We start from the raw sequence: 24,795 nt of genomic DNA on the forward strand, positions 1-24,795 counted from the left end.
TTGCTTTGGATATGAAATCTTTCCTCTTTATACAAGTAAAAATTTGAGAATTTGTGCTTATATAAAATGTTGGAAGAATTTTGTGTTAAAAGTGATTAAACAAGTTTTTAAGGATAATTCGAGGGTGCTGAATTCAAAAATGCTGTTTAACCGGTTCAATTTTGGAGTCTTAACCTTCAAATTGTAAAAAACAAAATGCCCACCATTTTCAGCATATTTTTTGCCATAACTTGAATTTTAAGCAACATAGAAGGCTCAAAATAGTGGCAATACCCATGTTTGTGATACTGAGGATTCCAAATTTACTGTTACCTAAGTTGTAACTAGTTTGGTTTCGCCGCCATGTTGAATTCCAAGATGGTCGCCATATTGATCATCAAGATGGCCACAATGTTGGATTTAAATACAAAGAAACAAATTGAAATATAGTACGCCTGGAGTCTTTTGCAAAGTGTGCTTTGGACTATTTTGAAAAGCGAGTAAAATGAGACAATGAAGGAATTGTGGTCTTGTGGTTGAGTTACATACACCTTCGCCTTCATGTGACCCCAGAGGAAAAGGTCACATGGGGTCAGGTCCGGTAACCGTGGAGGCCATTCGATCGCGTGATTCATAGCCACCCTTTCATGGAAGAGCTCTCCGCCAGTATGTTATCTGGGTTATTGACATGTATATTGATTATACATGTATTGTATACCTGTGATTGTAAACACTATTAACGCCCTCTTGCGGGCATTACTGATATGTGACTCGGTCACGGGAATAAACTACGTTAACACCGCATTAACGAAGCGAAGCACCACTGAGGCACCTTTGCGTAGGTGCCCAGTCTTGCTAAAATCCTTTGACGCCCATACTTCACCCCCTTACTTTGATGCCACCCATGGATGTCAAATTGTGAAGTTTGAGGTGAGAAGTGGTTCAGAAATGAACATGATAAGTGAGTCGATGGCTGAGGTGTTGGTTTTGGATATCGTGGTAGACGAATATGGATATGATGATTATTTTCTGAAAATAAGAAATGAGTAATTTAAAACGTTAATTGTAATTTGTTTTCTTTTTCATTACAGGTAGTGCGATAACTCCCTCACCATGGATGCATTACTTAGCCTTAAAAGACCAGTCCCAGTTTCGCTCAACCTGTGCATAATATGCCAAGATATAAAGACAAACGATAAACTGTTTGCTGCCACAGAAAAAGGCCTCAACACATTATCAAATGTTACCCACGAGCGACAAAAGTTACGACATGTCAAGTACAAGGATGCAGTTGACAGACTCTCAGAAGCCCTGAGACACGACTCTAAAAAACAACTAGTTTGGCATAAATCATGCTATGCTATGTATACAAACAAAACGAAACTAGATAAACTCAAGGCGGACTCATTGGCAGAGAGTAGCCCGTCCTCTAGTTCATCAGCATCAAGAACAGAAACCCAATCTTCCTCATATCTTCGTAGTAGCTCACCGCCCATTAATTGGGAATTCTGCATGTTCTGCCAAGAGGACAAGGCCAAGCAGAAGTTGACTTCAGTCACCACCTTCAAGAAGAGCACTGAAATATTGGAAGCTTCTGAGTTTGAAAAAAAAATGCGAGTGCGTGTTGCTGGTGTTAGTGACCTAATTACCGTGGAAGGAAAGTACCATCTCTCCTGCTATGTGCAGTTCACCAGAAAGACAACCCAAACTAAACAGGATTCTCGACATGCTGATATTGCAATGCTGTGGCTTTGCGATGAGCTCAAGTATTCTGCTGAGCACGGTCATGTATTAGAGCTAAAAGAAGTGCGGAACCGGTATTGTACAATTGCTGAAGAATCCAACGTAGATATTCCAGTGTCATTTACCAGCAGAATGAGCACATTCACGGATAAATTGGCAGATAAGATTGGTGAATTCTATGAGATACTTGTACCTCGTGATAACGAAGCAAGTGAGCGACGCAGTGTCTTTGTTCCACTGAAGTTTGCCCACATACCCATTTCAAAGATAACACGCGAAGAGGATGACGACACCATAGTCACAATCCCCACCTATAAACCACAGGAAGAAGATGAATTGCTCTCTATGGTACATGTTGCTCTGAAACTAAGAGGTGATATTCTTTCCCAACCAGCACATGAAGGAGTGGACGTCAGTGAGCAGGCAGCAATAGAATGCGTACCCGATAGCTTGTATATGTTCCTTAACATGATGCTGGGCGGCCAGCATCTACTAGAGCAAGATATTGATGAGGATTATGATGAAAGCAAAGAGGAGTCAGTAAGACAATGCCGCATCCTCAGTATTGCACAAGATTTGATTTACACAGCTAGTGGTGACAAGCACTTGACTCCAAAACACATCGGATTAGGCAGTGCCCTGCACCAAGCAACTCGCTCAAAGGAACTAGTACAGATGTTTCACAATGCTGGACATGTTATAAGCTACACAGACATACGTCGATTAGACACAGCCTTAGCAGAGAGTACGCTGCAAGGAATGGATGAAAGTGGGGCTGTCTTACCACCCAATTTAGTGAAAGATCGTTTCGTTTTTTTCTCTGCTGACAATATTGATATTAACGAAAACACGCTTGATGGGAAAAACTCCTTCCATGCCACACAATTTGCTGCTTGGCAGAGAGGACCACCTGCTGGCAGTCTCCTAGATGGTATCAAACTCTCAAAAAATACTACATTGAGTATTCCTGATGCCATGAATGATATCTTACCTGTACATGCCAACTCTAAGAGTATTACTCAACCTCCTTTCAGAGCTGCTACTAAACAGGAGTGGTTTGACATTCCCCTTGAAGAATCACCTTCAGCGTTGAAAGCACAGGCAACAGATAATGCGTTCATGATGACAAGACAATCAACTTCTCCAAAGCCGTCATGGACTGCATTCAACCAGGAACACAGTGATGTTAATCCTGAAATGACTACTGTAGGGTATCTGCCAATCATTCAAGCCCCAGCGCATGACATTAATACTTTGAACACTGTTGTTCGAAGAGCGCTACACATCACACAAGCCCTCAACCAGAAACATATTGTCCTAACTGTCGATGAAGCCCTCTTTCCAAAGCTAATGGAGCTAAAGTGGTCCGTTCCAGAATACAATGATATCCTCATACCACGCCTTGGTGGACTGCATACATCCATGAACTTCATTCGAGTAATTGGACAACACATGCAAGATTGTGGTCTAATTGATGTGTGGACCGAAACCGACATTCTTGGAGCCAATGCAGCACAACACGTAATGGCGGGCAAAGCATATGCACGTGCCGTTAGAGTCCACAAGATCACATTACAGGCCTTGTGGCAGTTACTTCTTCCCCAACTCTACAGTTACTTAGACGAGCATGATAAAGAGTTGAAGGAACAACTGCAGAGCACTTTGCAATCCAACGACTATGATTTTGCCGAGCTGCTGGATACATTCTCTACAGAGGAACTTCCGTAATCACATGGATACCTTTAGTCACAAACTACAGGAAGACAATCCAAATTCTCAGTTCTGGTGGCAATATATGGACATGGTAAGCATTCTTTTGCTTTTCATCAGAGCACAGCGTGATGGTGTCTGGGACCTCCACATGTATGCCTTCAGGAGGATGCTACCTTTCTTCTTTAGGTATGACCACACTCATTATGCTAGATGGGGAATCATTTACCTGGCAGAAATGAACTGCCTTCCACCAGACGTCCTTCAGGAATTCCAGGCAGGAAATTTTGTTGTAAAGGAGTCCGGCCGGAAATTCAATCAAGTATCACCTGATCATAGCCAAGAATGGCTGAATGGCACTGGAAAGAAGAGCGGTGGCATTGTGGGCATCACAAGAAGTATCTCTGCATTAGGCAGATGGGCACTATCATATAACTTGAGAACTTGCATATCGAGTAAAACTAGACAAATGCTGATGATCGAAGGGGAGGAAAGTGAGTATGTGTACAACGAGCTTACACCTTCCAGGAAAGGGCGTGACAACCTTGATGAGGAGAAAGTCGTCTCAGCTTTCCGACGATTCGATGTATTCAGCGAGGGAATGTCATCTTCTGTACTGCAGAATATTGCTACCAAGGATTTGGCATCGGAGAGCATTCAACATTCTTTGCTTAATGCAGAAAAACTTGGACAGGTGCAGCTGGATGAGTTTGTTGATCAGCGCCTTCTTCAGCCTCCTGATGGCACATGTCATATCAATTTCAATGCCGCTTTACATAGGAACAAAGCACAGACCTTCTCGTCTCTGTATGCTGTAGACTGCAAAGAAAGCAAAGGCAAAGAAACGACCATCAAGGCAGATAGAAACATTCTACAGCGACTTGTGACAGCTTCCAAAGCAGGGCGTGTGATAAACCTGGACCTGATTCTGCAGCATGAGCTTATGCCTGTGCCAATTTCACTTGCTGCCATGAATGGGAGTCTACATACAGGCAGTAGCGGTAAATCTCGACTGGCAAATGAGTTGATTCAAGATGTCTCAACCCCAGAACAAGTGACATTAACTGGAAGTACTTGCTTAGTAATTGATGGTCAAGCACTGGTGATGGCTCTTGGAAAGCCCAGCGGAATAACCACATTTGGTGAATATGCAGATGCGTTTGTGAATTCAGTGTTTGCCATGGGGAAAAAATTTGAGAGAGTTGACGTAACTTTCGACTGATACCAGCAGGATTCCATCAAGACTGGAACCAGAATGAAACGTACCCGGGGCTCTCGACCAATACGTCGTGTAATAGAAAACCAAAACGTTCCTCTACCAGACAAATGGACCAACTTTCTCTCACTTGGAGAGAATAAGGCAAATCTAGCAGAGTTTCTTTCTCAGCAGCTCATGACAAATGCGGTGTCTATTGCACCCACAACACTTGTAGTGGCTGGAGGATTTGCACAGATCACAGACGTGAAATCTTCAGATCCAGAGATGGACACATCATCCCTACAGGCCAACCATGAGGAGGCGGACACACGACTTGTTCTTCATTGGGTCGACACAAATGCTGAAACAGTGGTGGTTTTAGTGCGTGACACTGACGTGCTGGTCTTGTTAGCTGCTCATTTTGATAAGATGCCATGCACTCAGCTGTGGATGAAGGCAGGAACTCGTAAGAAGCCAAAATACATTCCCATCCACAAACTCCACCAGAAACTGCCACCTTGCCAAGTGGAAGCGTTGCTGCCATTCCATGCAATTACTGGTTGTGACAGTGTGTCACAGCTTGCTGGCCACGGCAAAAAGACAGCCTGGAAGGTGTTTCAAACACACAGCCAATTGTTGCCAGATCTAAGCACAGAAGATATCACTGAAGAAGTAATCAACGATGCAGAAAAGTTCATATGCCGTCTTTACAAGGTACCCGATGATGTGGACAGATGCGACAAGGCACGTGTAATACTCTTCTCTAAGGGTTGTCCACAGGAGACTCTGCCACCAACATCAGATGCAGTGAGACTACACATAAGGCGCGCACATTACCAGGCTTTTATTTGGAAGCGCGCAACCATCGCTACTCCAGTACTCCCCCAAGTAACAGACATGGGATGGACATACATCGATGGGAACTTGGTGCCGAAGTTGATGACGCTATCTCCAATTCCTAAGGCGTGTCGCAAGATAGTAACATGCGGATGTACCAAAGGATGTATAAATGGCCGTTGCAGCTGCAGAAAAGCTGGGCTAACATGCACAGGAGGATGTGCATGTGCATACAACAGACAACTAGAATGCAGAAACAGAACAGACTAAGATAGACAGGTAAACATTTGAGAATGCCAATATTGAGCTATACGGTATTTATAAAGTACTAGGGCATGCCCGTACTATATCTATATCTAAAATTATATCCCCCCCTCTATTTACATGAAATGGTTTGGTTCATGAAATGTTTTGGTTCATTCGCAACGCCAAAGCGAACGGCGAACGCTTTACATGAAATGGTTTGGTGCATGAAATGTTTTGGTCCATTCGCAACGCCAAAGCGAACGGCGAACGGCTTGCGAGTACAGTGACAATCCCCCCGGGGTTTTTATTAGTTTTAAAACATCGTTTAACGCCAACATAGCGCCAACATAGTTTGCAAACGTGAAATAAATGAATACGCTCTCAAATGTGCCATCCGAGGCAGAGTGTGTCCGCCACGTTCGGCACACGCGATAGCTCGCTGCTCTCTGATTGGTTGAATCGTTTTTTGGACATAGCTCGGTAAGTAATTGTCCGATTAATATGAAACCTTGAAAAGGCACATCCTCGGGTCCCCAGCAATATACCTGGCAAGTTTAAAGTATATCGGACCCGTGGTTGTCGAGAAACAGCGGTCACAGACAAACGTACAAACGTACAAACAAACAAACACACAGAGATTACTGGAATTATAGATAGATAATTACTAAAAGGCAGCCATTTTGGAACTTTACCCCTTTTTAAAATGCACTTTAGAAATGATTTAATATCATTTTTTTTTGTTCTAAAGAAATTAAAAGCGCATTTGACCAGTGAAAGTGATGTACATAAAAAAAATACACCCCAGAAATTATCAAAAATATGGCGGCCATCTTGGAATTCAACATGGCGGCGAAACCAAACTAGTTACAACTTAGGTAACAGTAAATTTGGAATCCTCAGTATCACAAACATGGGTATTGCCACTATTTTGAGCCTTCTATGTTGCTTAAAATTCAAGTTATGGCAAAAAATATGCTGAAAATGGTGGGTATTTTTTTTTTTACAATTTGAAGGTTAAGACTCCAAAATTGAACCGGTTAAACAGCATTTTTGAATTCAGCACCCTCGAATTATCCTAAAAAACTTGTTTAATCCCTTTTAACACAAAATGCCTACACTATTCGAAAATTCTCAAATTTTTACTTGTCTACTTCTCCAATGGCTTGATCTCTGATCATAATAATAATAATAATAATGCATTTATTTTATATAGCGCTTTTCAGGAAGCCCAAAGACGCTTTGACAGAGTGCAAAACATAACGCATAGCAAAACATAAAGACAATTGCAAAAAAAGAAGAATCAATAGGGAAATATTCAAAGCACAAAGGAGGGAGAAGGAGAGGAGATAGTCAGGGGTTAGATGCTGTGGGTTAAATGTTGAATGCAGTGTTGAACAGGTGGGTCTTGAGTGATGTTTTGAATGTGGTGAGTGAGGAGGAGTCTCTGATGGTGTGAGGTAGCGAGTTCCAGAGGGTGGGAGCAGCGATGGAGAAGGCCCTGTCCCCCCAGGATCTAAATTTGGTCCGGATGGGGGGGGGGGTCAGGAGGTTGGTACCAGCAGAGCGGAGGTTGCGGGTGGGAGTGTGTCTGGAGAGGAGGTCAGCCAGGTAGGATGGGGCCAGGTTATGGAGGGCTTTGTAGGTCAAGAGGAGGATTTTGTACTGGATTCTCTGGGAGATGGGGAGCCAGTGAAGCTTGTAAAGGACGGGGGTGATGTGGTCACGGGTCCGGGAATGGGTGAGTAGACGGGCAGCGGAGTTCTGAATGTATTGGAGTTTATTGGTGATTGTTGAGGGTTTTGGTTTGGTTTCATCAATTGAATCAAACCAAATCATCAATTTGGTTTCAGACCAGGTCACTCTACTCTGGACATGCTGCTTCTGCTGTCTCAACAATGGATGGAGGTCCTCAATGCCAAACAGGAAATTAGAGCTGTCTCCCTCGACATATCACGTGCCTTCGATACGGTCTGGCACCCCGCTCTGCTCACCAAACTCTCCTCCTTTGGTATCCATGGAAATCTCCACGCATGGCTGGCGGACTTCCTCTATAGTCGTAGTCAACGTGTGGCCCTGAATGGGTTTCTTTCATCTCCTCTTCCTGTTCAGGCTGGAGTTCCCCAAGGCAGTGTTCTAGGCCCTGTGCTTTTTCTGGTCTCAATCAATGATCTCTCTGACTCTCTTGAAAATCCTCTCTATCTCTTTGCTGATGACTCCAATCTCTGCCGCTCCATTCCTCATCCCTCAGATCGGCAGTCTGCAGCCTCCTCACTCTCTGCAGACCTGGACAAAATCACAGACTGGGCAAACAAGTGGAACATGTCTTTCAATCCTGACAAATCTCACACTCTTACGATGTCTCTCGGAAAAGACCGACTGGACAACCCTCCTATCTACTTTCTGAATAATCCTCTCCAAGAAGTTCTGTCACTCAAGCTTTTGGGTCTCACTATCTGCCATGATCTTTCCTGGGAAAACCACATTTCCAAGCTGGCCTCCAAAGCCAGTCGCCGACTGGGCATCCTCCATCGTGCGAAGTCCTTCCTTGGCACACCTGAGCTCCTCACCACATACAAGGCTTTCATCCGCAGCTCAATGGAGTACTGCTCTCCCCTCTGGGCTGGTGCTCCTGCCTCACACCGAGCTCGTCTTCACGCTGTTGAAACCAAAGCGTTCAGAATCATTGGAATCTCCCGCGATGATGCTATCTCCGAGGGCCTTTCACTTACTCACCGCAGGCAGGTTGGTGGTCTTTCCGTCTTCTACCGACTGCTCTCCGGCCTTGCTCCCCCAGCTCTCTCTGGGCTCTGTCCCCCAAATATTCCTACAGGTCGCACAAGATCTGCCTGCAACCCTCTTATGGTTAAACTGCCAAAATCAAGACTCTCTGCTCACCTTCATTCCTCTTTTCTCCCGCCTCTGGAACAAACTCCCTCACTCTCTTCAATCCCACTCCTCCCTCCAGGTCTTTAAAACGGCTGTTCACCACCATCTATCATCTTCCCCAATCCAAAACCTTGATCTTTTCTACCCCCGCTACATTCACCCCAAATCCACTTTTTTGAGGCGACTTTTGACTTCTTTCCTGGAAGTCCTTGGTGTCCTTGCGTTTTATACCTATCCTGCCTCCTCCCAGGCCCTCTCCCTCCCACACATCTCCCGATGTCCCTGCTCTCAAATGTTGTGTTTGTGTGCTTCCTCCCCTTCTCTCCCAATCTTGTCGACCGCTCCCCTTTTTATATACTTTGTTTGCTTGTTTGTTTGATTTGTTTGTTTGATAAATGTTAGCTCTTTCACGAGCCTCGACTCTGTATACAAAAAAAAAAAAAGGGGGAGGGGAAGAGACATGAGTGGAGGAGAGGATAGGGGAGGGAAGGGGAGGGGAGGAGACAACAATTCGCAAACATACGCAGCTCATTGTGACATTTCATCGGATTTTAACCCTGTGCCTTCACGGGGGTTGTCTGTTAAACCCAGCTCTGTGGACCCCTCAGATATCCTGTGGGACTTAAAGATCTCCCTTGTTTCTCTTTCACATTTTCCTTTGGATATTTATCTATAAGGTAGGTATTTGTAGGACATCTTCGTAGATGGATTGTCATGTACGAAGCATGATGATGGGGTTCTACGGAATGCGGGTGGGATTGAAGCTTTGTATAAATACATTTGTGGTTTAACAAAACTGTACATATAAAAAACCGTTTTCTGATGTCATTCCAGGTTCATTCTACCAGAAACCATGAGCGAAAAGAAAAACACTCACTTCGGTGAAAATGAAGACCCTCCGTCATATTCAGCAGCAGTTTCTGAACAACAACAAGGATATTATGGTGGTGATCAACAATGGGCATCGCATGGTCCTCCTGTACTACCAGCATATCTTCCAATGATGCCTCCTCCTGGCTTCCAGGCCCAACCTTGCTGGCCTAACCCAGGGCCTGTTCCAACAAACCCACCTGTACCAGCCATGACTGATCCACAACCACATCCACCTGCTGCCTATCCTTTCCCTCAAGCACCTAACACAGTGATACAACAACAGGTTCACATTTCTCAGCAGCCCCATACTGTTCCAATGGACCAACCCAAAGATTACATGGCATGGTCCATTTTCAGTCTCTTGTGCTGCAGCCTCCTTTGTGGAATTCCAGCCGTCATTTTCTCCTGTCTCGTAAGTTCTCAGCATCAGAAGTGCTTGCTGTGATTAAACAGCATCATTGTATGTAGGCAGGGGCTCCAAAATAGGAGGGATGGCTAGAAATGGAGGAGAAGGGGACTTGAACTCTCACTGTTTTGCGAAGTTTTTAATCCATTAATGCAATACCATTGAAGGAGAAGTTGATGGCGATTGAAGAATTTATGTAGAACTCACTTTACTTCCGGATTCACTTTTTTCCTAATTACTGTTTCTATCACTTCGCACAGATGGCCGTGAAGTTAACACCTTTTACCCGATTCAAAGTTAGGGTTGTACCATTACAAAAATTGGGGGTGTTGTGGATTTATTTGTACAAAAGGTGGATGCGAATGCGTAAATAGGGTAAATAATGGACTATAGTAATCCGATAATGGTTCGAATCCTGTAAAAGCCTGAGAAACATATTGTAAGACGCGAATAGGGCAATGGATCGAATCCAGTAATGGACTGAATCGTTAATGGTTCGAATGCAGTAAAGGTTTGAATCCGGTAAAATAAAATCGAATCGGGTAAACGTTTCAATCGGCTAAAGGTTGGAATCCGGTAAACGTTTCAATCGGCTAAAGGTTCGAATCCGGTAAACGTTTGAATCGGTCAATGGTTCGAATCCGGTAAACGTTTGAATCGGTCAATGGTTCGAATCCGGTAAACGTTTGAATCGGTTAATGGTTCGAATCCAGTAGTGGACTGAATCGGTAATGGCCTGAGAAACATAACGGCAGCAACAACAACAACAACAAGCACGACAACAACTCTCACCACCCGCCCCTCCCCCCTCCCCAAACCCGACCCGCCCTACCCCTCTCCCCCCTCCCCAACCCACCCCTCATTCAAACCTTTACCCTCTTCAAACCATTATCCGATTCAAACGTTTACCGGATTCGGACCATTAACCGATTCAAACGTTTACCAGATGCGAACCTTTAGCCGATTCAAACGTTTGTAATGGTACAATTTTTGTAATGGTACAACCCTAACTTTGAATCGGGTCAAGGTTAAAGCGTGCTAACTTCACAGACACCTCTCACAGTAAATAAATCCGTGTTACTGTGTTTGAGCGTAGATCTCATATCTTGTATAATGAGCTTTATTATGCACTCAGTAACATGGAGATCGCCCATTGACCCAAGGGATGGAGGGGTGCAACTGTTGGATGTTTATTATGTAATTATGTCGATCATATCTAGATATCTCACGGTGTTATGTCCCAATCAGCGAGACCAGGATCACGTGTCAAGCGAGTTCTTTAACTTCCTTTCCTTCCTCTGCTGCTCTGTCTCATCAGCTCTAGTCACGAGGCCATAGAAATACCATACCTTGCTGCATACCATTACTATTACTTTACTTTACCAAATACCATTACTTTACCTTTCACACAGCCCAGGTATGCTTGGACCAGGGCGGGGATTATACGTTCGTTTTATTTTTGCCAAATGGTACGAATATTATTAATGTTGTTAATATTGTTATGTCGGTGGGGTAGAGATACTTTAGACCAGGTAGATTTGTGTTGGTAATATGCTCCGACTGTTGTGAAGAAGAACCACCACCATGCAATAAGTAGAGGACCTGTTTAGCCCGAATGTCGGATTAAGGTGCATCTTCGTCCCCATTACAAGGAATGGGGAATGTTAACTAGTGATAGGGATTATCTTAACGACTTCCCTGTTCATCATTCCCTATGTGATTGATCCTTTGTCCCTTATGGCACCGCAATAGATACTAGTGAGAATGGCAATTAAAGCACATTAAATAATAATAATAAGCCAGTTATTATGGAAGCCAGTTCTGAGCACTGCCAATGGGATACCACCAGCTACACCACCACGAAAGTCAGGCAGGCCGAGAGCCACGCACAGAAGGGCAGTGATTGGGCGGGAGTTGACCAACTGGAAGGCCGGAGCAAGAAGCAACTCGCTGATTGGAAGAGAAGCACCAATGACATCAGAGGTGGGACGTAAAAACCGCGTCCGGCCAGGATTCTTCCTCTTCTCTTGTGCCTTCTCGTGCGTCTCATGCTGGATGTGAAAAGAGATGGTTGAGCGCTGACGATTCTCCCCCCTTGTCTTCACATTCTGGACCTTGGTGTGGGCGGTAGTGTGCCGAGACCTTGCTGGGGATTGCGAGGATGCCGAGTTGCGAACGAAGAGCTGGGAACGAGGAACGGCGTGACAACTCCTGTTCGCTTCGTGCTCGACGGGGCAGGAGTGAGAGGACACTCGGTAAGGCCTAGTGGCACGCGAACTAGTGGACTGCGGCCTTCTTTCCGCTAAGAACAGAACCGGGTTCGGACTGGTGCTTCGAGCCTGAGACGGGTCTTGACGAGGTGCCAGGACAGCCGATCAGAGCTAAGTGCACGATAAACCACACGTTTTTATTTATCCAGTTTACCTTTCCCTTCATCTGTGTTCAAGTCTGGTGTGGGGGACGTCCCAATTTATGAACTTATTTGACCGTGTTTTTATTTTGTATTACCGGCATTTCTTTTAACTAGGGCATGCCCGTACTATATATATATCTAAAATTATATCCCCCCCCTCTATTTACATGAAATGGTTTGGTCCATTCGCAAAGCCAAAGCGAACGGCTTGCGAGTACGGTGACAACCCCCCCCCCTCTATTTACATGAAATGGTTTGGTCCATTCGCAAAGCCAAAGCGAACGGCTTGCGAGTACGGTGACAATCCCCCCCCCCCCCCTCTATTTACATGAAATGGTTTGGTCCAAAGCGAACGGCTTGCAAGTACGGTAGAACCCCCCCCCCCCCCTCTCTATTTACATGAAATGGTTCGGTCCATTCGCAAAGCCAAAGCGAACGGCGAACGGCTAAATCGCCATAGCTCGGTAACTACTTGTCCGATTAATATGAAACCTTTGAAAAGGCACATCCTCAGGTCCCCAGCAATATACCTGGTAAGTTTCAAGTATATCGGACCCGTGGTTGTCGAGAAACAGCGGTCATACACACAGACATACACACACACATGCACACACACATACACACACACACACACACAGAGATTACTGGAATTATAGATAGATAAAGCCGGTATTTTTGGACATTTAAAATCCGCCTCGGTTCGAGTTATTTTTCGCAGGTTTAGGAACTGCCAGTTGGGAAGGGAGGAGAGGGGAGGGGAGGACAGTGGAAGGGGAAGGGAGTTCTTCTCTTTCGTATATAGTTCTCTCTGCCAGGTAAGTTCTTCAGTTTTCCATTCTCTTTCTTCCTCCGTATATATAAAAAGTCCGCATTTGAACTGATCGTTGCCTCGGAGTTAAAGCTTGCTTGGCCATTCGTGATCCCTGTGGTGTTCACCTGGGGAATCACGCGACAATATCATTAGTATTAATAAATGCTTCGTTACAATGTTATCATTGTTTTTGTTAATTATTTTGTAATAGGAATACCATGCCATGGAAGGACCTATTAAACTGCTCTCTACACCTTAATGTGGCACGTGTTTAGAAACAAAGGAATTCTTCCGGATTCTTTGTCGTTAATTAGCCGAATCATCTCAGGACATCATAACTAAATCTATTCTCATTTTGAACAGCTTCCAGGGCTCTGCTGATGATCCTGCTGGGGAAGCGTAAGCTCTTTCATATGGCCCCCCCAATAGGAATTTCTGTACCTACAGTACCTGCAGGGGACGCTATTGTTGACCCTCGCCTCGAGCGCCACAAACCATCATAACAGCAACTAGAACTGCACTCGGTAGAGCGCACACCTTCGCCAGGCTGAACAGTTTATGTTTTGTATTCCACTGGTAGGCCGGATCTGGATTCGGACCTGAACCAAAATCTAATCGGCTTGTTCTTGTCACCAAACCAACTCGTCCACCAAGTTTAATCATAACCCGTCCACAACTTTTTAAAATATCATGTTATATATCGCTTTTCGCCCGATAGTGAAGAATCACTTAAAAATTAAATAGCACTCGTATCCGAACCCATATTCAGATCTTTACCAAAATCGAATCGAATCTTCCTTGTCAAACACCCAACCGGTCCACCAAGTTTCGTCTGAATCCATTCACAACTTTTTGAGATATCCTACTATGTATCGTTTTTGACCCAATCTCCCAATGGTGAAGACTCATTTGAAAAATTCTACTTGCCGGATTCGAATCCAGATCTTCACCAAAATCTAATCATTTCGTTCTTGTCACATACGCTTCATCTCTGTCAAATTTCATCCGAATCCGTCGACAACATTTTCAGATATTTTGTTCACAAACGGACAGACAGACAGGGGTGAAAACAACCTCCATCCACCTTTGGTGGCGCAGGTAATAAACACACCGACAGTGTAGCAAGGACATATGGACAATACAAGGTCAAAATTGCACAACGGTAAACAGGGAAAGTTGATAGACAGGTAAAACAAGCATTCTGAGTATTGCGCTGCAATACATGTCCCCTACCGGCAGTCTGTCGTCCGGAAAACTTGGGGAAATTACCAAAGTTCAAAGTGCCATAACTTTGTCAAAAATGATCGAATATGCAAATTTATGCACGGTTGATGCTGGTTTTCAAACTTGATCTGAGGTATGCTGAGACACATGCGTGTCATGCCTCGCCTCGTTGATAAGCCTGCAAGGTCTCTCCATGGAGCAGCCTGCATGTATTGCACTGTGTGAATTATATCATTACCAACTCACGGTCTGAGGTAACTCGGCTAAAAATGATCCGATTTGCACCAAATAAAGTTCATGAATGGTTGCACAGACCCCTACTTCTCACTAAAAGGGGGAAAAAGAATGTAAACCGGAGTTAACATAAGCCCACAAGGTCGCTGCGTGGAGCGGCCTGCACGTATTGCACGATGTGTGAATTATATAATTACCAACTCACGGTCTGAGGTAACGCGGCTAAAAATTATCCAATTCGCACCAAATAAAGTTTATGAATGGTTGCACAGACCGCTACTTCTCACTAAAAGTGGAAACAGAATGTAAATTGGAGTTAAAACAAGGAATATTAACAGCTTTGACTTACTGCACTCCAAATTATAGTCTGGAAAACTGTTGGGGACATTACCAAAGTTCAACGTGCCATAACTTTGTCAAAAATGATCGAAACGTCGTGAAGTTCGAACTCGATCTGTAACTTATCATGAGGAAACCATGTACCAAGTTTGAAATCATTAGCATTCAGAGTTCAGAAGAAAAAAAGTCCGGAAAACTGTTCTTTGCGTGACGGACTGACAGACTGACTGACTGACAAACTGACAGACGGAGGGACGGAGTGCAAACCTATAGTCCCCTCCGGTGTACACCGGTAGGGGACTAATAAAGATAGGGGCAATACACCTGGCACTCACTTGGCAGAATAAACAGTATACTGCACCGACTCAGGGTATTTTAAACCAATTTCAATGATTGCTAGAAGACAGAGAAGCATGTAAAATCATAATAACAAAATCATGACTTTGAACAAACAAACAAACAAAAATACCTATTTTGGGGGGCAATGTCCCCTCCCCCAACCCCATATACCTCCCAATACCCCAATTTTTCTAATGGCTTGAACAAACATTGGTAGAACATGGATAATTAAGGTTGTGGTGAAGTTTCATCAAAATTGTGTGTGTGGTTTCAGAGGAAAAAGTAAATTCCTATTTTTTTGGGGGGGGGAGGGGGGGGGGGGGAGTGATACCTATATCCCCTTTGACCCCGGTAAACCCCCTTAGACCCTGATATTTTTAATGCCATGAAGAAACCTTTGTCAAAACATAACAAATATCATTTGTGCCAAATTTGGTCGAAATCCCATCAGCGGTTTCGGAGAAGAAGTTTCAAGTGTTTACGGACTGGCGGACAGACAGACTGACTGACTGACTGACTGACTGACAACGCGCCAGCGCATAAGCTCCCCTGAACTCCGTTCCAGGCGAGCTAAAAATGAAGGTGGACGTCTGCCCAAGATAGTCCCGCGTCTGCCCACGATAGTCCCGCGTCTGCCCACGATAGTCCCGCGTCTGCCCACGATAGTCCCGCGTCTGCCCACGATAGTCCCGCGTCTGCCCACGATAGTCCCGCGTCTGCCCACGATAGTCCCGCGTCTGCCCACGATAGTCCCGCGTCTGCCCACGATAGTCCCGCGTCTGCCCACGATAGTCCCGCGTCTGCCCACGATAGTCCCGCGTCTGCCCACGATAGTCCCGCGCCTGCCCACGATAGTCCCGCGCCTGCCCACGATAGTCCCGCGCCTGCCCACGATCGTCCCGCGCCTGCCCACGATCGTCCCGCGCCTGCCCACGATCGTCCCGCGCCTGCCCACGATCGTCCCGCGCCTGCCCACGATCGTCCCGCGCCTGCCCACGATCGTCCCGCGCCTGCCCACGATCGTCCCGCGCCTGCCCACGATCGTCCCGCGCCTGCCCACGATCGTCCCGCGCCTGCCCACGATCGTCCCGCGCCTGCCCACGATCGTCCCGCGCCTGCCCACGATCGTCCCGCGCCTGCCCACGATCGTCCCGCGCCTGCCCACGATCGTCCCGCGCCTGCCCACGATCGTCCCGCGCCTGCCCACGATCGTCCCGCGCCTGCCCACGATCGTCCCGCGCCTGCCCACGATCGTCCCGCGCCTGCCCACGATCGTCCCGCGTCTGCCCACGATCGTCCCGCGTCTGCCCACGATCGTCCCGCGTCTGCCCACGATCGTCCCGCGTCTGCCCACGATCGTCCCGCGTCTGCCCACGATCGTCCCGCGTCTGCCCACGATCGTCCCGCGTCTGCCCACGATCGTCCCGCGTCTGCCCACGATCGTCCCGCGTCTGCCCACGATCGTCCCGCGTCTGCCCACGATCGTCCCGCGTCTGCCCACGATCTTCCCACGTCTGTCCACGATCGTCCCACGTCTGTCCACGATCGTCCCACGTCTGTCCACGATCGTCCCACGTATGTCCACGATCGTCCCACGTCTGTCCACGATCGTCCCACGTCTGTCCACGATCGTCCCACGTCTGTCCACGATCGTCCCACGTCTGTCCACGATCGTCCCACGTCTGTCCACGATCGTCCCACGTCTGTCCACGATCGTCCCAAGTCTGCCCATGAGAGTCCCAAGTCTACTACCCCTGATAGTCCCAAGGCTACTGTTGTGAGGCTTTCATTTTTACAACACTTAATCTGAATCAATCTCGTACAGCATCTTCCTAAATAAGCACGTAATTGTCTCAGGTCTCCGGTTTCGGGTTTCCCCCTTGCTGTCAGCGAGTGGATATTTATGAGCACTGTTGCGGACAGACGATGTTACTGCACCTGGGCTAACTTAGTTGCCTACGTTTCACTACATCCTCCCAGAGTTCTAAAACTTTGCAAGCAAGCCGTTAAAGTATTCATGTGGTACTAATGAGCAAACAAGTATAAAATGCAGAAGAACATAAAACACCTATTAAGGTGTTACCTCCAGCCAAAGCGCTCCGGTCGACGACTTTCTCTCCCCGTGCAGGGTTCGATACACGCCTGAGCTGCTGGCAGGCGTCTAAATCCTCCCCAGTCGGAGTGCTAATCAACTCAGGCATCCGAGTCGGGCGAACGATGAAGAGGAGATGGAGATCCGACCATCGGAACCTCCGTACTGGACCCAGCCTCATCAGCTTCCCCGCAGGGAGCAAGATGTCGCCCCGACACAGTGGTTTCACGACCGTCAGGCATTTTGACATGAGCGTATTCCGGATTAGCATGAAGCAGCTGTACCTTGTCAACGAGCGGATCGTATTTACTTGGACGCACGGCACGTCTGAGATAGACCGGTCCGGGTGTGGAGATCCAAGCGGGCAATGACTGAGCACTACCTGTTTGACGCTGATAACGAAATAGATGATCATGAGGAATTTCATTTGTAGCAGTACACAGGAGGGATCGAATCGCATGTAGGGCCCCCTGCAACACCCAAGTCCACTTGTCTGTCCCCAACCCTCGGGTCTTGAGCCCTAGGGTAATGGCCCTCCATATGACGCCATTGAATCTTTCTATTTGTCCATTCGCGTATGGGCGATATGGCGTGGTGCAGCTAGAAGCAATATTCCGCTGCAGCAGAAATGCTCGCACGTCCTGAGACATGAAAACAGCACCCCGAGCGGTATGGATGGACGCAGGATAGCCGAACATCGCAAACAAGAGCCCCAAACAGCGAATAACCGACCCGGAAAACATGTCGTGACACGGAAATGCGAATGGGAATCGAGAATACTCATCAATAATTGTGAGGAGAAAACGATACGAGCCAGACGCGGGCAGAGACCCTTTGAAGTCCATGGCCAATCTCTCCCATGGCTGACTAGCTTGAATCAAAGTCCCCATTTCAGGTTTGTAGAAGCGCGGTTTCAGTTCCGCGCAAACAGGACATGCTCGACACAAACGATGAAGGTCCTCCACAGAATAAGGCAAGTTTCGGCTATGCACGTAATGGGCTAAACGTGTTACTCCCCAGTGACATAGTGAGTCGTGAAGTTCACGAAGTTCCTCCCTGGTGGTGAGACCCGCACACACCCCAGGCCTGGATAACCCATCCGCAGCTAAATTCTCCCGCCCTGGGCGAGATGAGATCTTGAAGCTATAGTCAGCTAATTCGATACGCCAGAGTAATTTTCTCATTTTTAATGCGCTGAGCGTGTCGCACATCGTACATGAATGCAACGCTCTGTTGATCTGTAATCACTTTGAATGTTTTGCCAAGCAAATATGGCCGCCATCATCGTATTGCTTCCACCACAGCGTAGGCTTCCTTTTCGACTGCTGAATGACGTCTCTCACTATCAGAGAGTATGAGAGAAGGCGACCGGTTTTCCCCCTTGAGTCAGGGACACTGCTATGGCACAGTCCGACACGTCACTCTCTAAGACAAAGGGTATGTTTTCGTCGACTGAGGAGACTGCTGCATTAGCTATATCTAGCTTCAGCCCTTGAAAAGCGGCTTTGGCTTCCTTGGTTATTGGGAATGCTTTGCAATCAACGAGGGAAGGAGCTTCTCGGAGTAATTCTGGACCCAACGAGAATAATGTGCAAACAAACCGAGAGCTCTTCTCAAGGACGCCCAATCATGCGGCGCCGCTATGTCTAGCAAGGGTCGCAGACGCTCTTTGTCTGGAGTTATCTTCCCTTGGGTCACAGTGTACCCTAGAAAATCAATCGTCCTTGCGGAGGAGCGACATTTGTCATCGTTGAAAGTCAGATTGTACGGGCGCGCGACCTGTAGGAACCGCCGCGGATTAGCGTCATGGTGCGCTTGATCTCGACCACATACTGTGAGGTTATCAAGGTACACAAAGACATCAGTTAATTGCCCTTTGAAAGTACACAACTTCGTTAGTTACGCCAAAGGGCAAACGCATGAATCGATACAGCCGTTGCCCCGACTCGAACGCCATGTAGGGTTTGTCATCATCACGTATAGGAATCTGATGGTACGCGCTGCGCAAATCGAGCGTGCTGTAAGCAGCGTATTGAGCGACCTGTCGTACTAGAGCGTCTAAACCCGGAAGTGGGTAGGCGTCCAACTGCGTAAATCTATTTATAGTTTGTGAGTATTCGATCACCATCCGCTTACGATGATTCTCAGTTTGGCCTCCCAGTACTTGAGCTCGCCAAGGTGATCGACTTGGTTCGATAATCCCTTCTTTTAAAAGCCGTCCAGTCTCTTCGGAAATGAATTGTGCGTCGGCTCGCGAGTGACGTCTCGACTTAATTGTGACCGGCTTGCAGTCAGAGGTTAGACTCGGAAATAGAGACAGTGGTTCTATAGTCATTCCAGTCAATGCGCACACAGAGAGGGTAGAGTCACCGTTAAACGTCATTTCAAAACGACCATGCCGATGAAGGAAATCATGTCCCAGCAATACATCGGCACACAGAGTAGACAGAATCATTAAACGGACATCCGGATACATTGTGCCATTAATCACTAATTTGATGCGGCATTCCCCTTTGGTGCGCATCCAGAGACTGAGAGGCCATGAAGATTTGTCGTGGTGTTCCCAGAATCGGCCATCTGTGCCGTTGTACGAGGCCCAGATCAACGTAGCTCTCCGTAGATCCCGTGTCCACGAGTGCGTGAGCAGACTGGCCTTCAATCAGCACCTATACAACGGCGCTTGCCAGACCGCGCGGGCCGGGCAGTGCTGGAACTTCTTTAGGGTCCGGTCGGGCCTCGCGCGTCGAGGTGATTCCCGCCAGAGTCGGACGCCGTCCTCTCGAAGATCGGCATACCTTGGCATAATGTCCTTTCCTGGCACATGTGTGGCACGTCACATCCCGTGCCGGGCATGATGCTCTAGGGTGCCTCCGATTGCCGCAGAAGAAGCACTTAGTGTTGCCTCCGAAGGTGGCAGTCGCTGCCAGACTCAACCTTCGGGTTGGAGGTCTTCTGTCGGCCTCGGCTCCGCAGGAGTATCAGTAGACTCGAGCTTCGTAGTGGAGAAATTCTCCGAACATCTCTCCCCAGTGAGACCTGCAGTGACATAGGGGACGTCCATACGACTCCGATTGAGCCTGTGCCAACTGGAATACTCGAGCCTGATCATAAGCCTCTTGTAAAGTTAAAGAGGGCTTTTCCAACAAACGTTGACGAATTGAAGGTGAATAGAGCCCAGACAGAAAGGCGTCCCGCATTACGTCGTCACACATTTGTTCGTATGTTCGTACCTCATGTGCACATTCCTTCCCCAATCGACGGAGTTATTGAAGGAAGTGCTCGAGCGATTCCGTGGGATCCTGCCTCCGAGTAGCGAGCTTGTAATGGGTATAAACCACATTTCGTGGCTTGATGTAGATATCCCGAAGCGTTTCTATCGATGTCGCATACGTGGGGCAATGCGAGATGAAATCGTGAATGGTGTTAGTCACGTGACAGTTGAGAACAGCACGTTTCTGTGCGTCTGTGATGTCGGTATATGTTTCCATGTAGCTCTCAAGCAAGCTTAACCAATGAGTAAATTGACTCGCCACGTCCTCCGCCTGAGTATCCCCACTGAAGATAGGTCATTGCAGGAGCTTATGCATCTCAAACTCGAACGATAGGAGATGATTCAGATCAAGTGTTGTAACTTTTCACTATGTTTCACGACATCTAGTACCCCCGATAGTCGCAAGTCTACTACCCCCGATAGTCCCAAGTCTACTACCCCCGATAGTCCCAAGTCTACTACCCCCGATAGTCCCAAGTCTACTACCCCCGATAGTCCCAAGTCTACTACCCCCGATAGTCCCAAGTCTACTACCCCCGATAGTCCCAAGTCTACTACCCCCGATAGTCCCAAGTCTACTACCCCCGATAGTCCCAAGTCTACTACCCCCGATAGTCCCAAGTCTACTACCCCCGATAGTCCCAAGTCTACTACCCCCGATAGTCCCAAGTCTACTACCCCCGATAGTCCCAAGTCTACTACCCCCGATAGTCCCAAGTCTACTACCCCCGATAGTCCCAAGTCTACTACCCCCGATAGTCCCAAGTCTACTACCCCCGATAGTCCCAAGTCTACTACCCCCGATAGTCCCAAGTCTACTACCCCCGATAGTCCCAAGTCTACTACCCCCGATAGTCCCAAGTCTACTACCCCCGATAGTCCCAAGTCTACTACCCCCGATAGTCCCAAGTCTACGACCCCCGATAGTCCCAAGTCTACGACCCCCGATAGTCCCAAGTGTACGACCCCCGATAGTCCCAAGTGTACTACCCCCGATAGTCCCAAGTGTACTACCCCCGATAGTCCCAAGTGTACTACCCCCGATAGTCCCAAGTGTACTACCCCCGATAGTCCCAAGTGTACTACCCCCGATAGTCCCAAGTGTACTACCCCCGATAGTCCCAAGTGTACTACCCCCGATAGTCCCAAGTGTACTACCCCCGATAGTCCCAAGTGTACTACCCCCGATAGTCCCAAGTGTACTACCCCCGATAGTCCCAAGTGTACTACCCCCGATAGTCCCAAGTGTACTACCCCCGATAGTCCCAAGTCTACTACCCCCGATAGTCCCGTCTAATACCCCCGATAGCCCTGTCTACTACCCCCGATAGCCCCAAGTCTACTACCCCCGATAGCCCCAAGTCTACTACCCCCGATAGCCCCAAGTCTACTACGCTCGATAGCCCCAAGTCTACTACCCCCGGTAGCCCCAAGTCTACTACCCCCGATAGCCCCAAGTCTACTACCCCCGATAGCCCCAAGTCTACTACCCCCGATAGCCCCAAGTCTACTACCCCCGACAGCCCCAAGTCTACTACCCCCGACAGCCCCAAGTCTACTACCCCCGACAGCCCCAAGTCTACTACCCCCGACAGCCCCAAGTCTACTACCCCCGACAGCCCCAAGTCTACTACCCCTGATAGCCCCAAGTCTACTACCCCCGATAGCCCCAAGTCTACTACCCCCGATAGCCCCAAGTCTACTACCCCCGATAGCCCCAAGTCTACTACCCCCGATAGCCCCAAGTCTACTACCCCCGATAGCCCCAAGTCTACTACCCCCGATAGTCCCAAGTCTACTACCCCCGATAGTCCCAAGTCTACTACCCCCGATAGTCCCAAGTCTACTATCCCCGATAGTCCCGTCTACTACCCCCGATAGCCCCAAGTCTACTACCCCCGATAGCCCCAAGTCTACTACCCCCGATAGTCCCAAGTCTACTACCCCCGATGGTCCCAAGTCTACTACCCCCGATAGTCCCAAGTCTACTATCCCCGATAGTCCCGTCTACTACCCCCGATAGTCCCAAGTCTACTACCCCCGATAGTCCCAAGTCTACTACCCCCGATAGTCCCAAGTCTACTACCCCCGATAGTCCCAAGTCTACTACCCCCGATAGTCCCAAGTCTACTACCCCCGATAGTCCCAAGTCTACTACCCCCGATAGTCCCAAGTCTACTACCCCCGATAGTCCCAAGTCTACTACCCCCGATAGTCCCAAGTCTACTACCCCCGATAGTCCCAAGTCTACTACCCCCGATAGTCCCAAGTCTACTACCCCCGAAAGTCCCGTCTACTACCCCCGATAGTCCCAAGTCTACTACCCCCGATAGTCCCAAGTCTACTACCCCCGATAGTCCCAAGTCTACTACCCCCGATAGTCCCAAGTCTACTACCCCCGATAGTCCCAAGTCTACTACCCCCGATAGTCCCAAGTCTACTACCCCCGATAGTCCCAAGTCTACTACCCCGGATAGTCCCAAGTCTACTACCCCCGATAGTCCCAAGTCTACTACCCCCGATAGTCCCAAGTCCCAAGTCTACTACCCCCGATAGTCCCAAGTCTACTACCCCCGATAGTCCCGTCTAATTTACCCGATAGTCCCAAGTCTAATACCCCCGATAGTCCCAAGTCTACTACCCCCGATAGTCCCAAGTCTACTACCCCCGATAATCCCAAGTCTACTACCCCCGATAGTCCCAAGTCTACTACCCCCGATAGTCCCAAGTCTACTACCCCCGATAGTCCCAAGTCTACTACCCCCGATAGCCCCAAGTCTACTACCCCCAATAGCCCCAATTCTACTACCCCCGATAGCCCCAAGTCTACTACCCCCGATAGCCCCAAGTCTACCCCTGATAGTCCCGTATACCAATGATAGCCCTAAGGCTACCCATGATAGTCCCAAGTCTGCCCATGATCGTCCCAAGTCTATGTGCTTTCTATACTAATGTGCTCTTTCTACCTTCAGGTCACCTCTGATCGACAGTCTGTGGAAGCGAGGAATCATTCCAAAGCTGCTTTGACGCTGAACATCGTTGCCACAGTCTTTGGTTTTATTATGTGGATAATTGTTATTGTGGCTGTAGCTGTGTCAATACAACAACAACAACAACAGGCATTTTAAGGCCATTTTCCCTGCCAGAGCGGGGGTTAGCCTTGCGGTCCGGTCCCCATGACAATCTTCTCCATTTTGCCCTATTTTCTGCATCTCCCCTTGTTAACCCCCTTGCCCGCATTTCTTCTTCCACCATCTTTCGCCAAATCTTTCTCGGTCTTCCCCGTCCTCTACTTCCTTCTGCATTCATTTCCATCACTCTTCTCAACCAGTCACTTTCATCCTTCCTCAACACATGACCAAACCATCTCAACCTGTTCCTCTTCACAGCATCAATCACAGGCTCTATTCCCATCATCTTTCGCAATTCATCATTTGTCTTCCTCTCTCTCAACGATACTCCGCACATCCATCGAACCATTCGCATTTCCACCCTTCCCAGCTTTCGTTGCTGCTCTGCGTTCATTACCCATGTCTCGCTCCCATAAATCATAACACTTCTCTCACATGCAGCATACACCTTTCCCTTCAGCTTCAACGACACTCCCCTCCTCATCAGCACGCCACTCAGTTCCCGAAACTTCTTCCATGCACATCTCACTCCAGCAACCGTTGCCGAGTCTGATCCACCTTCTCCATTCAGCATGTCTCCGAGGTAGCAAAATGTTTTCACACCTTCCAGCTTCACGCCGTCTCCATGTAGTTACAATCGTGTCAATGTAGTTACATATGTGTTATTGTGGTTTTAGTTGACTCCCGTTTATAGATCATTAGCAGGCATATCCGGCATACCTGGTGATGTTCTAATCCTGATGGCATGTTGAAGAAATCATTTTTTTTTTGCAGATGCCTAAAATCCTTCCCTACCTTCACCCAATAAGGAAAATTTATATTTAATACAATGATGTCACACACAGACACACACACAGGATAATTTAATATTATCTTTCACAAAGCCTTAAGCATTATAGAGCGATTTAAAAAAAAGATTTTAAAAATATTGATCATGTCTGTCCTCCGCGTTGATGGCAATATGTTAAAAATGGGATGATGAAAATTGCAAATGTTAAATTAGAAATGTTCATGTTAAATGTTAATGCAAATGGGATGGTGTTAAAAACGGTATATATACATT

At 47.5% G+C, this 24,795-nt stretch overlaps 1 long non-coding RNA gene across 1 annotated transcript; it reads left to right on the forward strand.

Annotated features, from left to right (window-relative positions):
• Window positions 1-9,125: 9,125 nt before the first annotated feature.
• On the forward strand, window positions 9,126-24,795 carry LOC144892441 (uncharacterized). The gene is made up of 3 exons (XR_013623654.1): window positions 9,126-9,276; window positions 9,434-9,884; window positions 23,574-24,795. It is a non-coding gene; the product is annotated as an uncharacterized LOC144892441 (long non-coding RNA).

The sequence above is a fragment of the Myxine glutinosa genome, chromosome 5, assembly GCF_964187855.1.
Source record: "Myxine glutinosa chromosome 5, kmMyxGlut1.1, whole genome shotgun sequence".
NCBI lineage: Eukaryota > Metazoa > Chordata > Myxini > Myxiniformes > Myxinidae > Myxine > Myxine glutinosa.